The sequence below is a fragment of the Camelus dromedarius genome, chromosome 11, assembly GCF_036321535.1.
Source record: "Camelus dromedarius isolate mCamDro1 chromosome 11, mCamDro1.pat, whole genome shotgun sequence".
Classification (NCBI taxonomy): domain Eukaryota; kingdom Metazoa; phylum Chordata; class Mammalia; order Artiodactyla; family Camelidae; genus Camelus; species Camelus dromedarius.
Genome location: NC_087446.1, coordinates 27,241,113 through 27,255,987, shown reverse-complemented (window position 1 = coordinate 27,255,987; position 14,875 = coordinate 27,241,113). Strand labels below are relative to the sequence as shown.

Here is a 14,875-nt window from a genome sequence, read left to right as displayed (position 1 = left end):
TTTCTTTTTTTCTTGATGTATGCAGTTATCACTATAAACTTTCCTCTTAGAACTGCTTTTCTATATCTTATATATTTTATTATGGTGCATTTCCATTTTTATTTTCATTTTTTAAATTTCTCTTTTGACTTTTTCTTTGACTTATTGATTGTTCAAGAGCATGTAGTTTAATATCCACATATTTGTGAATTTTCCAGTTTTCTTCTTATAATTGATTTCTAGCTTTATCCCATTGTGGTAAAAAAAAATGCTTAATATAATTTCAATCTTCTTAAATTTATTCAGATTTGTTTGTGTTCTAACATACGATCTACCTTGCAGAACGTTCTATGTGCACATGATGAGCATGGGTATTCTGGTACTGTTGGATAGAATTTCTGTATGTCTGTTAGGTCCATATGCTGTACCATGGTGAGAGTGTGTCTCAGCCTTTCCTATTCATTTCAGTGTGGATATTTTATCAGTCACCTGATGTATAGGACTCACTCAGCTAGTTTCCATATTTCTTTCAAGGTAATTGCTTCATGTAGTTGTACATTTGGCACATCCATGGGAGGAGGGAAGTTGAAGATCTTTCTACATTGCCATCTTGTTTGAGAAATCCTTTCCTAAGGTCCTCAAAACATGTCCATCTTTATGAAGTATTTATGGGAATAACCTCTTTCCAAAGGATATAGTTTGTAAATATTGATTCTATTTACAAATTTTATTTATAATACATACAGTCATATTCTTGAAGGGGCATGAATCTCTGTGTTTCTCTAATTGGAGTTTATTGACCAGAAAAACAAAATATTTGGGTTATCCTAGAATTGATTTTTATGACATTCAGTCTCAGTGAAAAACTAGCAGGATTGCATTGTTTCAAGGCACTTCATCATCATCATCATCATAATTAGTATTCACTGAGCGCCAACTATATGTTAGGTCAACATATGGTGTTCCTAGGGAAATATATTTTTGCATGGTGTTTCTACCTCCACTTCTTTTGATGAGAAAAAAAGTATAGCAGTCTATAAATAAAGGAGCTTAAAAGCATAATATTACCTTCAATACATCCCAGCTTAACTATGAAAGTAAATTGTTTCCAAACTTCAGTACCATAATGCTTACAAGTTACTTGAAACCTAGTGCATCTATCTCAGTGTATTGTAATTACTAATTACCTATTTATCATTTGCCTCCATGATTCTGTAACTAAGTTAGGGCAGGGACCATGTCTATCTAATCCATCCTAGTAGACTGAACACCCAGCACATGGTAGGGACTCAGTTCATATTTGTCAAAAGAGTTAGTAAACAAGTGAATGAGGAAATGAGGGACTATAACTCACAAATGATCACATTGTGCCATGACATAGTATCAAATCATTCTGCTAAAAATAGTTCAGATATTGTCTCATTTAATCCTCACAAAACTCCTAAAAGGAAGATATTATTATTGATATTTTACAGATAAGGAAATTGGGGTTCAGAGAGCCTAAGGAACAGACCCAAGATTACATCGTGAGGAAATGGTAGGGTTAGGAGTCCAACCATGGCCTGACAGATTCCAGAGCTCTTACTAGGCTTTCTACTATCCCAGCCCCCTGACTCTCTGCATTACATTGTCTGCCTAAGAGTGAAGAAAAATAGAAGCTGATGGAAAGATCTTGCCTTTGCAAATTGGAAAAGGTGACCTCAGAGTCACATACCAGAGCAAGGGCACTGCCCCACTCAAGCAGAGCAGCTGACTCTCAGCCATCACTAGTCTAATTTTAAGGGAAAAGTTAAAATGTGCTCACATTCACACACATTTGCCTTTGTGTGGTTTTGGGCTGTGTCCTTTGTTTTGTTCTAAACAGATCTTTTTCTCTCTTTTTTAGTCACATTTCTGAAATAACAGAATGTTGTGTTCTGTATTAAGTCTCATCACAGCTGCACATTAAAGAGTGCATCTCAAAGTTTCTTATTTAAAAAGATACAGAAATACAAGTTTCGAGTGAATCTAAATTTTTTTCATTATATCCTTAGGTTGGGAGAAACAACTTATTCATCTTTCTTTTCCTAAGGCTGTTAAATATGGTAACTCTCTTCCTTCTTGCCTTCATGGCTTTTCTGTAGTTTCAAATTGTACATGAAGCCAGCCCCAGGACTGCCTGTTCTCATAGGGTACATACAGTTAGGTTCAGTTTTTTCTTTTAGGGGCAGGGAAAAAAAAGAATGGGTATTTTCCATGCATTTAGCAGAAGAAGCTTTTATTTTGGAGTCTTAAAAAAAGAGAATGGAATGGGGATAGTCCCTTATCAGTGAATTTTTAAAGCCACTTGCTTTTTATTAATTATTAATGCTTTCCAGATATTTTTGCCCAAGAAATACCTTTTGAATTATGAAGGCAGATATGATGTCATAATGATACTGAGAGTTTATCATTCTCAACAGCCAGTAAATTAGTTGATATCTACATACAAAATAAGCAAACAGATGCCCTGTAGGATGCAAAAATATTTCTCTATTCAAAGATTAGACATTAGTTAAAAATCAAATACCCATTTGCTCTCAAGTAAGTGAGTTTCACCAAAAGTTTAAATTGGAGAATGTCTATTCATAGATAGAGGTCAAAGCCACCAAATATTATTTTGAATCAGGTAGAGGTAGATTTTCAAACGTTTATTTACAATCCAAGTAGATATTTGTTTATGATTGGGCAATAAGGGAAGAGTTTCTGTATATAACAAACATAGATACTATTCTTGTTCTTATTTCTTAATAAATCAAAGAGCCTCATAGTTATATACTGGCTATGAAATATATTTTTCAGATCAATTCTAAAGCAATTAGACAGTTAAATGTGCATACAGAAATGCCAGTATGTTACCAAAAATGTTCTCATCGTCTTCTCAACAAACTGTCATCATCACCTGGTAATGATATTATTTACTAATTATTAAACTTGTACAGTTATCAAAGGACTCCTTTTGTAATTTGTTTGCTCTATCATTATGCCTCTTTCTTTTAGAAACTTCTTTAAAACTCTAGCCTTCCAAGAAGCATTTTATCAGAGAATATGAAAATCACTCCCCTGCATAAAATAATTATTTTTTTAATACAGCAAAAAATTAAGGATCTTTCTTTGTTCCATCAGCTTCTTTAGACTAGAACTACATTTTTCTCTGTTTTGCACAGTACATTGCCAGGCACACGGGGGAGTTGAAGACATAGTAGTCGATGATAATTGTGATGCATCCTGTGCTTGTTCACAAGGGACATTTGCTAAAGATTAAAAATAAATTCACAACTAATTGACTGCCAGCCATAAGCTATACTGCTGGGACTTCCAAACTACCAACTGGAAAAAAATAATGGAGCAGATCTTGCCAAGGACCAACCCAAAGATTAAAAACAACTTTCCTACTTAACTTGCCTACAACAAAACTAATCAGATGAATGGTGACTTCAGTATTTCTGTAATTTTTCAAAGGTAAAGGTAAATTTTCAAAAGTTTATTTACAATCCAGGTATATATTTTTCAAAGTTTGAGAAGTTAACCTTTAGTTCAAGTTTTGTAGTTTGTCCCCTTAAGTTGCCCCTTTTAAACCATCTGTGAATAAATATTTATTGAGCACTAACTGTGAGCCTTGTGTTTGTAGCCTCTGGGAATGCAACCATAAATAAGACACCCATAATTCTCTCCTTTGTGTTTACCCTAGCAAGGAAGGAAAATAGTAAGAGACTTTAAATAGTGACAGAGAAAGATGAAGAAGAGAATAATAATATATTCCAGTGTCAGAGACACCTCTGTCTCTTATTTTCTGTCTGTCTCACCTACCTCAAGTTGAGGCAGAAATCTTTACACTTCTGTGACTGGTGCATGAGAGATGATCCAGGAAACCTTAGTGATTAGCCTTCCCAATGAAACATGATCCACGTAGGATATGAACAATTAGCTTACTAATGAGTTGTGTGGATGAGCAATAGAAAGGTACTGAGAAGATAAGACTTTGGTTATTTTAGGGGCTTAACTTCTACCTCAGAACAGGAAATGACCTTGCCAGAATACCCCACCCAACCCACCAGCTGAGATTTTTTTCTCTCTTCTCTTTATTATCCATCGTTTTTTTTTTGTTGTTGTTTTGTTTTTTATCCTGGACATTCTCTTCTCCTTCCTTTGACCTCTTGTCTGCCATCTTCTTCCCTGCTTTCACAAAGCCTGAGGCCAGGGAATATGATTGTGTGACAGGAGTTATTAATGTTCACCAATATCAAATTCTCCTATTTTTGGTTAGATATTTCCACATTCCCCTGAAGTTAGGTGTGGCCATGTGATAGTTCCGGCAAAAGGAATGTGAATGACATGCTGGATTAGACTTTTTATGGCTTGTGTTTGACTCACCAGCTCTTTCTTACCTCCTCTGTGGTAAACTCTAAAGCCTGCTGATTAAATGCCAGCGTCATAGATGGTGGAGTTTCCTTTAACTTTAGCCCCTATGTGACAGTGAAAAGCAAAGCTCTCCCCAACACAGTAAATGAGAAATTACCTGAAATTTGGGGGTTGCTACAACAGCATAACTTAGACCATTCTGACAGATACAGGTAGAAGAGGAAAGAGACTGGAACAGCACACATGGTCATTAGGATGTTGGCAACATCACTCGTTCCTGTACCGTGTTGTTTATTGACTTGTTGCTATGTAAGTGCCAGAATCTAAGCTGGAAATAAAGAGAAAAGACAATAAAGTCAATGCCCTCAAAATGCTTATTGTCAAAAAAAAACCTGACAGATGTACAATTATGATAGAAGTTGACTGGAAGCACTTTTTGTTTTTAATCAGTCAAATATGGTGAGGAAAAGTTTGGAGAAATCTTTGTCTAAGGAGTATGCAGTAGGAAATGAGGAGTGCCGCCCTCTCGTGTTTTTGTAATTCATTATTCTTATTCTTATTATCATTAACCTATTTATTATTATAGAATATGTAGCAAGATATCAAGCTTTCGTCTTAAAACAGAGGGAAGGGAGTATGCCTTCCTTCTAGATTACTAAAATGTGACTAGGACCCAACAGCAGAGAACATCTCTGTACTCACTGGGTGAGTTCTAAGTTCTCGGGGGCTAAAAGAACATCCTCAGCAGAGTGTTTAGTGGAAAGGTGCCTGGCCGTGGTTTCAGTAATTGTGTGCTGTTGAGCCACTTCCCTAAGCATTGGTCTTCTCATGTCAGCCATTCCATGGGTGTTCACTGAGCAGTCACTATGTGCCAGGCACCACACGAGGCTCTAGGGACAGGCCAATGAACGAGGCCTGCTCCCTGTCCCCCTCTGCAAGCCAGTGGGGCATGGACTCTAAACTTAAAGTATCGTTATCATTAATTGCATAATCACAAATATATTAAGAGCTATAAAATGGGGGTTTTATTGGACCATACAGTTGAGGGACCTAAGTGGAGAGAGACTCATTAGGGACAGCTGATAATTAAACTGAGTTTGAAACAATTTTTAAAACCAACATAATAATATTTACCTTGAAGACGCTTGTAAGGACTTTTTAAAACATAAAACTCCTGGCAAATAGTTGGTTCTCAATAGATGCTGGTTATTGGACAGTGTCATAAAAACCTGTGTTTACGTGATCAAAAGTGAAGTACTAAAGGGAGAAGAAAAAAGATGCAACTCTTAGCCGACATTAATATATGCCTTACTACTGTCATCGTCACTGTCAATATTAAAACATTGCACTGAGCTGTTTCATAATCATATTTTTACGTTTCCCCTGACATCTCTCAATTCAACCACTGGGGAAGCCCCTGTCTTCCTGTCTGCCTTGTTTTGGTTTTGTTTCATGCACCTTTCCTGGCAACGGGGTCCATTTAGTTGACTGGTTACCATAGGAGCCTGCTTTCTCTGAAGGGCAGTAAGTGTTCTAGTGAAATCAGCAAACTACAGGAAAGGAAAGACTGAGTCTCTCGCCCAGATTATGAGTCAACAGGTAAATCTGATTCACTTTATTCCAAATTACTTATAGGTGGGGTCTAATCTGGGGTACAAATGGCAGTTTAAGGGTTTTATTGCTTTAATATAGGTGTTTTGTCAAATCATTTTTATCTTTATTTGCATGGCTGTAAACAGTTTAAATAAATAAGTCTCTTGATTTCACAACTTTCTTTTATTTGATGACTAACTTTTTTTCATTGCTTCTTAAGTGAACTTCCTGGAATTTTTAGCTTTGTTCCCATTGCGTGGGGAGTGAAAAGGAATTATAAAAGTGTGTTTGATGATGATAATCGTAAATGACATACAGAACGGGACTAAAACACAGATCTGCTCAATAGGGGGCACAGATAGGGAAAAAGACATTGAACATCTGTATCCATGAGGCTTTCATATGCACAGTAAAGAGCTGAACTTAAGGAACATGGATTTCAATTGAGCAAATTATTTCATTCCTTTGTGGAGATGGGAAACTAACATATACTTTGTCAAGCACATATTATTTCATTTAAAACTCCCAGTAACCCTTTGAAGTCATATTACAGTTATTCTCATTTTTTGAATGAGGAAATTATAGGTCCCAGAAAGAGTAAGTGCTTTTTACAAGGACCTTAAATCCCTCAAGAACAGAAAAACAGTAATTTTATTATTTCAGTTGAGCTTATAAAGTAAAATAAAATTTAAACAGTTTCTAGTGACTTATAAAAAGTGATTTTTAAAAACACAAAGAGGACAACTGTGTCATCCATTGCACCATAAAAGCAAAGTTACATATACATAAAGACAAGAGTACGAAAAATGGCTTTTGTTCTGTTGTTTGTTGCAAAGAGAGTACTTATTCCATTGGCAAAAACAGCCCTGCACTTTCATTCAGTGGAAAGAAATCAGAAAGTTCTCTGGAACAGGTTTGGGCTTACTGGAAAATCATGTCCTGGTACAGAATAGCCACTGTAGATAAATAACCATTTATAGCCTTTTATCTTAGTTAAGCTGTTATCTTTCAGTCTGTTAAAGATAATTAAGGTTTGCTGAGGAGCTTTTTAAAGAAAACCCTCGGCCTCTTATGAAATCCATCTCCCCAAGCTTTGCTCAGGGGTTTGCGGGCATTCTGTCAATATCTTGGGAAGGACATCTCTGAAAAGTAGACTGTTAACCCTGAGTAGCATCTCCCTCTGTTGAATTATATTTTCCGAACCTAAACTACAGGCAGGGCTTGAAAGCAAGAGGATGTCCCTGCAGAGAATTTCTGGGCTTTCCATCACTGAAATCTAGAGATATGCTTTAGGAAAAGCAGAAGTGAGGCATCCAAATCAATTTAACACTTAATGGGAAAAGTGCAGAACCACTGGAACAAAACAGCCAATAAAGCACTAGATTACAAACTTTCTGCATGGGGAAATGGCCTCAAGATAGGTGAGCTGAAAAGTCACGTATTAAAATCCTTCCCTGAGATTCCTAAAATTAAACTTTACTCCATTGCTAACTATTTTATCCTCCAGAGTAGAGTTTTAAGGGTTTACTCACTCTTGGGTTTTACTATTAGAAAATTGAAATAAAAAATTAAATACAGGAGAACTGCATATGATAATATTTCTTTTTTATTGTGTTATAGTATACATAACATAAAACCTACCATCTTAGTCATTTTTAAGTGTACAGTTCAGTGGTATTACGTATATTCATGTTGTTGTACAAGATCAGCAACATCCATTTCCAGAATACTTTTCATCTTGTAAAACTGAAATTCAGCACTCATCAAACAACGACTCCCCACAGCCTCTAGCAAACACCATTCTACTTTCTTCCTTCTTTTCATTTATCTCTCCTTTTCCTCATGTCCCAACGCTTGGTAACCACTATTCTAGTCTCTGTTACTATGCGGCTTTGTTGTTGTTGTTGTTGTTGTTGTTTTTAACATACACCACATTAAAGTGGGAACAGAGAGTATTTGTCCTCCTATGTCTGGCTTATCTCACTTAGCATAACACCCTCTAGATTCATCCATGTTGTCGCAATAGGCAGGATTTCTTTCTTTTGTTAAGGCTGGATGATATTCTATTATATAAAAACATATGTAATTCCATTGTATGTATATATACCATATTTTCTTTTTTATATATGTTTTTTGAAGTACAGTCAGTTTACAGTGTTGTGTCAATTTCTGGTGTACAGCATCATGCTTCAGTCATACATGAACAAACTTACGGTTACCAGGTGGAGAAAGGGGTGGGGAGGGATAAATTGGGAGTTCGAGATTTGCAGATACTAACTAACATATATAAAATAAACAAGTTTATACCACATTTTCTTTTTGCATTCATCCATCAGTAGTCTTTCATACCACAAAATGCTTTTAATTTTTAGAATGGCATTATGGTATCGACTATCAATATTCATATTAGCAAAGAGTATAAATGACTGAAGTTTCCCCTAGCAAAATATTTACCAGCTCTTCTCTGTATATAACAGAATTCCACCTGCACTGATAAATGGAGACTTCACAAACTAGAAGGTGCACAACCTAGGAGAATATGGTTGGGGAGATCTTAAGATCAAGTACAATTATTAAACAGGCAGAACCAAAAGGCCCTGTGCCTATGCACACTTGGTAAATAGTCCCAATATAAACAGTTAGGCCCAGAATTCTGTGGTTTCCCCGTATCTTGCCTACTCTGTGCAGTTCACTCTAAATCATTGTTCCAAAAAAAAAAAAAAAAAATCCTAGTGATTCATTCTCCTCTATTCTTAACAGAAAGCATTTCCACAGCAAAGTGGACTTTATTTTCCCTTCCACTCTCAGTCAGCATGGAGTAAAAGACAAGGTCAGGAGCCTCCTTGCTAATCCTTCTGCTTCAAATCACCTCCAAGACCTTGAGTAAGTCATTTCTCATGTGAGCCTTCCTTCCTTCATCTGTAGAGTGTGGGGGCTGAGCAGGAAGATTTCTAAAGTCCCTTCCAACTTGAAGATACTATGATTATATAGAGTTGTTCCCAGGTGCCTGGCAAAACTCCTAGTCTCTGTCTCTGTTGTTTCCCAATGTACATTTAAATTACAGGTCCCTCAAGTAAATTTCAAAAAGTCTCCTTACCCAGGCTTAATTGCAAGTTTTAAAAGGGGGAAGGGGAGAACCCACACAAAGAGTTGTTGAGACTGCAGAGATTGCTACCAGGATTAGAATCGGCACTTTTGTCTTGCCAGAAGTCCTCTCTGAAGCCACACGGGTCAGTCCTCTTAGGACAAGAGGCAGGTTCAGCTGGAATTGTCACCCCACCCTAACAACGGTGGAAATTGGAAGACATGGTTAAGTTGCTGTCACATGAAGTTGAAGTTTTCTGTCCTTTATCCAGTATTACTGGCATCTCTTGCTAGGGGGCAAAATCAGAAACAGTCAACTTTTAAGCAGGAAAAAACAAAGTGTTCACTGAAACCCAAGAAGCATCTACTGCTGGCCCTCAATATTCTCCAGGCCCAGAGCCATACATACTAAGAGATCCAAAGGCCCCAAATCCTCATACTCTGGACATCCTGTCCCACATCATATCAAACATAGTAACATTCATCGATACTTCATCCTTAATGTAACATCTTTCTTTCAACTGCAAAAGGATGTTTATCATCTTTTTTGAAATTGGTTTAGTCTGAAATTTCCTTGTCTTATTTTGCAGCCTATAACTTCTATTTTCAGATCTTAACATCTCTTTGACTTTTTAAATGTTTCACACCTCTGGTGCCCAGTGAATTAAAATTTCCATGATTCATCCCATGTTCAACATTCTGAAAACACACCAGGTCATTAGAACTGGGCCCCATAGTAAAGGCACAACCTGTGACACCTCCTCCGGATACCTCACAGGCCAGCCCCATCCCCTGAACATAACTGTACTCTGGAGTTTCCAAAGCCAAATCAGGCAGGATTATGATTTGAGGCCTGGGCCCTAACCTCTTGAATAACCAAATTCAGGAGAAGAAACAGAAGTAAATGAAAGTTTCCCTTCAGAATATCAGTTTGAAGACCATTCAAAAATGGCCTTGGGACTTTATACCTTCCTAAAAGTTGGTTCTTCCTGTCTCTTTATAGTCTGACCTTTGAAACGGAGCTTTGCCCATATGCTGTGGTTGTATTGAAGTGGTGCTTGCTTCAGGTTCCAACGATGGGAGCTTTCAGGGATAACAACCAGGCACCTGGGAAGGCAGGGATTGTAAACCAGAAACTTTGGACTGTACTTGGCATTGGGAAGATAATCAGTCTGCCAGAACAGATATCTTCCGTATTCCAACACCTGATGTCTAATCTAGAAAACATTCTAATTGTTCTTGTTTTCTTCCATGACAAAATACAAGCTGTTGCCTCAAGAGGGGGAAAAAAAACCCCAGATAATCTTGATTACAGGGTCAAGGATCCATTTAGGACAGCAACTCTTATTCAGTGCTATTTTAGACATCAAAAATGCATTTCAGTAAAGCTCTCCTTGAGCATTTCAAAACAAAATCGCCTTCAGCCTTCATGAAATGCACCAAGTCAGTAGAGTCCATTAATAACTGAAACAACAAACCTGTTGAAGAATATGCAATTTAATACATACATTACTATATATAATAGATAAACAACAAGGACCTACTGTATATAGCACAAGGAGCTATATTCAATTTCTTGTAATAACATATAATGGAAAAGAATCTGAAAGGAAAATATTTGTATGTATGTATATGTATAACTGAATCACTTTGCTGTACACCTGAAATTAACACTGTAAATCAGCTACATTTCAATAAATTTTTTAAAAGAATATTCAGTTTAGAATCATATGTATGAGAAACTTCTCCTTAAAATGGAGAAGTAAATCTGCTGGTAAATTCTACACTCTCCCCAAATCTTCCATGGCCAGGCACTCAGAGATGCCCTAGGTGCTTAGAGATATTCTGAGGTAAATAGATCTTTCCTTAATCCACAACCAGAACACATGCCTGACAGTGGAACAGAATATGTAGAATCCATACTTTCCTGAAATATCTAAAACACATGATCTCTATCCCAGAGAGGATGGCTCTAGGCAATGACTTTTGGGGGCTAGAGAATAAAATGTCTTCCACAGTCACATTCAATTCCCACTGATAAATCTGCCTTATTCCCTTTTCCAGAGTGGAGAGGAATGGCAGAGAGATAAGGGTATTGGGAAGGGACTTTGCCAGCCCACAGAGCTCTTCTCTTCTTCTATGTGGAGTACTCACTGCAAAGAGAGGTGATTTGTGAAAGAAACTAAACAAATTTCAGTTATTTCTAGTTCTTGTGCCTACTCTTGAGAGGAAAGTCACAGTACATATATCCATTTCTGTATTTAGAAGCATGTTGCCTGGCCTTTTCCAGAGTTGTGTATTAGTCCATAGGAAAAAATAATAGAAACTTCATCTTTTTTTCCTCCCCTTTTACCGTCTATCCCATATGGTCCTGCTGACCTGATTGGACATGGGGCCTGTCTGGCAAACATGATTCCCAGGTGTCTCCCACCCCATCTAGTCTTGATCAGTCCTGGAATGGTGTCTGAGATCCCGCAAGATACGGCTTTAGGGGAACTAGCAACTCTGTTCTGGAGAGGAAGGACCAGAGGTGTCCCCCAGAAGTCCCTGCCTGTGGCCCTACCTATCCCTGCAGGGCTCAGACCCCGGTTAACGACCCCAGGGAGCCTGGATGCCAAAGCCGCAGAGTGGGCGCATGCGCAGTTCGCACCGGCCACTCGTGCACTCAGGCATCCGGGAACTGCACGCCTGTGCGAACAGGTGCGTCAGCTCAGTGCATCAGGCCGTCTTCCTGGGGCAAGCGGTTACCCACCCTGCACTCCTGACGCCGAGTGGGGAAGTTCGTTTGAGCCAGACCCTTTGTGGTCCTGTGCCAGGAAGATACATAAGGCTTTTGTGGGAGTTGGGTCTCCGAAGTGTCTCTTCATCAGGAGACCTCCTGGCACTGCTAAGAAATTTCTAGAATTTAGAGGTAACTGGCCCAACTTCCCTTCTTTGTGAGGACTTTTTTTTCCCCATCTGGAAACAAGTCCCTCTCATCCTTGATTTAATAGTAAACAGATAGCTGTCTTCGTATCTGGTGAGTTGTTTTTTAAATCTTTGTTACAGTCTTCTGTGGGAGTTGCTGATTGGGTGATATATTAACTGTACCACCTCTTTTCTACTAATTGTAAGTTGGATTGAGCAAAATTCCCATAAAAACAAAACTCTATGGTCCAGAGTATTACAGTTTTCAAGTAGCCTATGACAAAAAAGCAGGCAAGAATAGTCTCTAAGGAGAGGCCTATGTTGGAAGAAAATTGAGTTAGGTGGCTTTTTAGGATTTTTATTGAATTTTAAGAACTTTCTGATTTGTTTTGCTCTTAGAAAGGGCCCATCCACTGTCCTCTGGAAGCATATTATGTCATCTCTAACCATGTCCTCCATGGTTAGCATTTTTGAGAGAGTTTAATTTTTAAGTGGAGTAGGGAGCTTACTGCTGGATCTGTTTTTAAAGCCTGTTAGGTCTTTCTGGACCTGACTAATATAAAAAGTTTAGCTTTTTGTTCTGTCTTGTAAGTAAAACTATGCATAGAATCTCTCATTTTAATTATAGTTTTTCTTACTCATTAAGAAATTGAGGCTCACAGTTACAAAAGGACCGGCTAACTGCTACTTAGTGGCAAGAGACTTAATTTCAGGACTTCTTTCCATTGCATGGTGATACTTTGATATAGTTTAGTAATTTCTATTAATTGATTAGATCTTTGGAGGAAACTGAAAGGTCTTCTAGTGAAGCTATTCCTTTTATCCTCTAATGAGGTGTTTGACAGCCCTGAAATTAATCACCCATTTATTCATTCAACATACACTGCTGAACCTAGAGATTCTAAGTGGCTAAGGAAGGGAGTACAGTACATGAGATGTGGTCTCACCCTCAAGAAGGTTGTAGTCTGGCAGGGAAGATAACATACCGTGGCAATTCTCAGGGCTCTTACCCATGAGGCACAATGGGTACTGTCTAGAGCCCACGAAATTTTTTTGATTTCAATCTCTTTTTTCAAATCAAAAGAAGAGCTGAATACATCCAGTCTGGATTACATTTGTCTTTATACACAGTCATAAAAATATCATTTTTATCATTTTCTATTGGAGAAAGAGTCCCACAAAGGCAAAAGTGCCCAACACCCATGAAAGTCATATTATGGCTCTGGAAATGTTACCCAAACAAAGAAAGCTGAATCTTCATTCACCCAAGTTACCATCTCAGAAGCCTTATATATTTACCTCTTGTCTTCACTTCTGTGGAGCACCCTTGGGAATTTTACTTTAGGCTAAAATTTCCTTTGTAGAGGTCCAGACCCAAAGATGGTTCTGCGATTAACTGGTAGAGAGTGGTTTTCTGACCTCTGTAACCAAGAAGGCTTTCTGTACATACATCCTAGAATTAAAACACCATGGCCTTAAGTTCATGCCATTTTATGGCCTTGGCAAAGCCTCTCAAACAGACTAATTTAAGAGTTTTCCAAACTATATGATGATCATAGATGTTTGTGGAAAATAAAGGGTTTTATGACCAAATACTTTTGGGGACTGCTATGTATAACATACGCTGCTTTTGCTGATTATCAGTGAGCATATTAAATGTTATCAGAAGCCTAACTGTAAAGAAACCTGGTTAACTTCGTTTAATCCGGCATTTTCCAAATTTATTTGAACACGGAGCCCTTCTTTAAGAATGTTTATTAACATTTCATGGGAAACTAATGTGCCTTGGAATATAATTTGAGAAATACTGGTTTGCACCAGGCATTGGCAACCCTTTTATGTAAAGGGCCATATCATAAGTATTTTAGGTTTTATGGGCCAGATACTCTGCCAGAAGTACTCAACTGTGCAGGAAAGCAGCTACAGACATCGCATAAACAAATGGGTGTGGCTGTGTTTTCCAATACAACTTTCAAAATAAGGAGTGGACTGGATTTGGCCCAAGGGCCCTAGTTTGCCAACCTGCGGTCTATACTTTCCACTAAAACCTTTCAGAATAGCTCTAGCTCCACCCGGAAAGGAAAGGTTCCAAAGCCATCTCACCACGTATAATAGTCAAAAACAACCAATCTACCCGAAAATTTTATTTGTAAAGTATCTTTTTGGCCTCAAACTAATATCAGCCTAAATAAATAGCTGCTCTTTTCATCAAAGGTCTTAAAAGTGTTTGCCAAAAGACACGAAGGATATTTACTAAAAAATGAACAGTGATTATCACAGGATGCATGACTGTAAGGGATTTTTGTTTTCTTAGTTGCACTTTTCTGTAACACTTTCGTAATCAGAAGCAAAAACAACAAAAGTTTTTTTTTTTAATAATCCTCCTGTAGTTCAGTATTTTTCAGGCCCTCTCGTCTTAACAATCATGTCACCTCACACTTGGTGGCACTTGGTAGTTCCTAATGCTTTATATGGCCTTTATCTCATATCCCCTCCCCAGTTCCCTTTTTAGCTTAAACAGGACGAGCATAGGTTCTGCTTTCAGCTTTTCTCAGTCTCTTCTCCATGTTCTCATTCTCTCCTGTGATTTAAACTTTCCCTTCTTCATGGCTGCTTTCTAAATTTATATTCCTAGATCTGATCCAGGTCCTCTTATCAGAATCACCTTGGAATTTGTTAAAGATGTAGATCCCTAGTTCCACCTGAGACTGAATTAATCAAAATGCTCAAGGATAGAGCCTGGGTATATTTTCAAAAGTCCATGGGAATTTAGATGGAACTCCTGTTTGAAAGGAAAAAGGCAAAACAAAACAGAAACCCAAAACGCTTCTCTTGAGAGACTTGGTTGTTACAGTATAACATTATTTTTTCCTTGGCTTGTTTTTTGCACGCCTGATTCTTAAAGGAAGGAATATGGCTTATTTATCTTTTC

The 14,875-nt window shown here is 37.8% G+C and overlaps 1 long non-coding RNA gene across 1 annotated transcript in view; it reads left to right on the top strand.

The window, feature by feature from the left end:
* The first annotated feature begins 5,871 nt into the window (after positions 1–5,871).
* The window catches only part of LOC116156288 (uncharacterized), a 139,566-nt gene continuing 130,562 nt past the window's right edge, over positions 5,872–14,875 (top strand). The window contains exon 1 of the long non-coding RNA XR_010383042.1: positions 5,872–5,958. This is a non-coding gene — a long non-coding RNA (uncharacterized LOC116156288). The remainder of the gene's footprint in view (positions 5,959–14,875) is intronic.